This window comes from Tupaia chinensis, unplaced genomic scaffold (genome assembly GCF_000334495.1).
Source record: "Tupaia chinensis unplaced genomic scaffold, TupChi_1.0 Scaffold000278_1, whole genome shotgun sequence".
Taxonomy (NCBI): Eukaryota; Metazoa; Chordata; class Mammalia; order Scandentia; family Tupaiidae; genus Tupaia; species Tupaia belangeri.
Window position 1 is genome coordinate 292,973 of NW_006159761.1, and position 2,579 is coordinate 295,551.

General features: G+C 35.0%; 1 pseudogene; it reads right to left on the reverse strand.

Annotated features, from left to right (window-relative positions):
* Positions 1-1,523: 1,523 nt before the first annotated feature.
* On the reverse strand, positions 1,524-2,102 carry LOC114008061 (short coiled-coil protein pseudogene; annotated as a pseudogene).
* Positions 2,103-2,579: the final 477 nt, after the last annotated feature.

The window sequence follows — 2,579 nt, forward strand, 5'->3', positions numbered from 1 at the left end:
GTATCAATTTTAGTGTCTCCTTTTTCATTTCTGATTTTATTTTATTTAAATCTTCTCTCTCTCTTTTTAATTAATCTAGCTAATGGTTTGTTCATTTTGTTTACATTTCAAAAAACTAACTTTTTATTTCATTGGTCTTTTGTACTGTTTACTTGGTCTCACTTTTGTTTTGAACTGCTTTGAACTTTGTTTTTGTTCTATTAATTTTGGATTTAGCCTGTTCTTGCTTTTCTAATTCTTTTAGGTACATCATTAAGTTTTTTGAAATCTTTCTTTCTTTTTTTAATGTAGATACTTATTGCTATAAACTTCCCTCTTACTACTGCTTTTGCTATATCCCATAGATTTTGGTATATTGTTTACCTTTTTATTTGTTTCAAAAACATTTTAAATCTCCTTCTTAATTTTTTCATTGACCCACTGGTCATTTGAGAACATGTTATTTTGTTTCCATGTAGTTCTATAATTTTCGGGGTTCCTCTTGTTATTTCTAGTTCTAAATCATTGTAGTTAGAAATGCTACTCTGTATGATTTCTATTTCTCTAGACATTTTGAGACATGTTTTGTGGCCTAACATAAGGTCTATGCTAGAGAATGCTCATGTGCTGATGAGAAGAATGTATAGTTTCTTCATAATATGCATTTCTCACAAACTTTTGGAAGACCCTGCCCCCATCGTATCTTTTATTTGGGCAATTTAATCCATTTACATTCAAAAGTATTAATAGGTCTGAACTTACTGCTATGATTTTGTTAATTATTTTCTGATTATTTTCATTTCCTTGGTTCTTTCTTCCTGTCTTATCTTTGTGGATTGGTGGTATTTTGTAGCGCTAAAGTTCGATTCCTTTCTTCCTCACTTGTCTGCTCTGCTAGTGGTTCTTCCTCTTTCGCATGTTTTCAGGATGGTGGTTACTACCCTCTTACTTCCACACGTACGACTCTTAAATATTTCTTGTAAAGTCAGTCTGGTAGTGCCGCCATGTGTTTTCTATTGAGTAAAGAGAACCCAGCAACACTTTGTTATTACTAAGTATCATACATGACAAGCCCCAGCTGAGAAAGTATCTTATTTTGGTTAAGTTTCAACAGTTAAATTTCATTTTACTCTCATAGATGATCAACTATTAAAATCACTTTTTCAGTTGTGAAACCATTTTTTTTTCTTAAGAGAAGAGACGTGGGTAGGAAGAGGCAAATGGAGAACAGCCACATGATCCTGACCGAGGTGTATAAAGCTGTTCATTCAGTACCTTATTTTGGTAATATTTTCACAAAATGGTAGTTATTTTTATGTGCATTTTTCTAAATCTATAAGTCAAAGCAAATTTGATAAAGCAGTCTCTTCAAGTTCCATAAACATATGCAATTCTAATGATAAAGACTCAACATTTGCGTTTTCATAGACTAACATAATATACAAACTCATGAAAGTCTCCCGTTATGCTGTTAATTTTACCTAGATCTGTCTTTATCTTCATAAATATTCAGTGAAGCTATAAACAAAGGTACTGTAACTTTTCTACTCTATACAGGTTTTAAAGTAAAACCAATTAGTAGCAATTCTATAAAACAGAAGAGATATCAATGTCCTATTTTCTTTAGTTTGTGTGTCAGTTCTTTGAAAAACACTAGGTGCTGGGGACCAGCAGATTGCGTAATGGTTATGTCACTGAACTCTCATGTAGTCAACTGTGGTTCGAGTCCCAGACCCAGAGGCTTAAAACTCATGCTGGATGCATGTGGGTGTTTGCCCAAAATCCCAAGAGGGGAATGGAGAAGAAGGGATTGCAGCATAGCTATCCCCTCTTGGGGAGTGATATATTGCTTTCTATCTCTCTGTTTCTCTCTGTCTCTCCAGTCAGTGCGCATTCCCTATAGCAAAAATCTCTCTCTTGAAAAAAGAAAGAAAGACACTAAGTGAGAACAGAAGATTTTCCATATATTGTACAAAACTTGGCTTTCTTTCATAGTTACATCTACTTTTACAGAAACCTTCAAGTGTATGTTGGAGTTCCAACACTTGATTAATGCCTTGTAATTTTTCTTCCAGTTCCACCTGAATTTCAGCATCAACTACATTCAGATCAACATTCATCATCTTGGATAATAAACTTTTACAAAAGAGCCTTCAATACAAAATTCTGGATGAATGGACCAGCAAATGGTGTAATGGTTATGTTGCTGGATCCCACTTGGTCGACCACAGTTCAAGTCCGGAGCTGGTGACTTAAAACTCATGCTGGGTGCCTGTGCATGCATGTCCAAAATCTTGAGAGGAGAATGGAGGAGAAGGAATTGTGGCATGGCCATATACCCCTCCCCCCCCGGGGGGGTGATTTCTCACTTTCTCTCTCTGTCTCTCCGACAAGTGAATGTGCCCTACAATAAAAAGCTCTCTTAAAAAAATTCTGGAGGAATGATCTTTTGTTTGAGGATCTGGGAGGGAGAAAGATTGGGAGGATGGCAATCTTTGTTGAACTCTTATTTATGGAAGGAAGAATTTTACATCTTTGCTACATGTCTCTTATCTTTTTAAACTCTTTGTACCTTTTTACTGAATTTTGATAAAATCTTT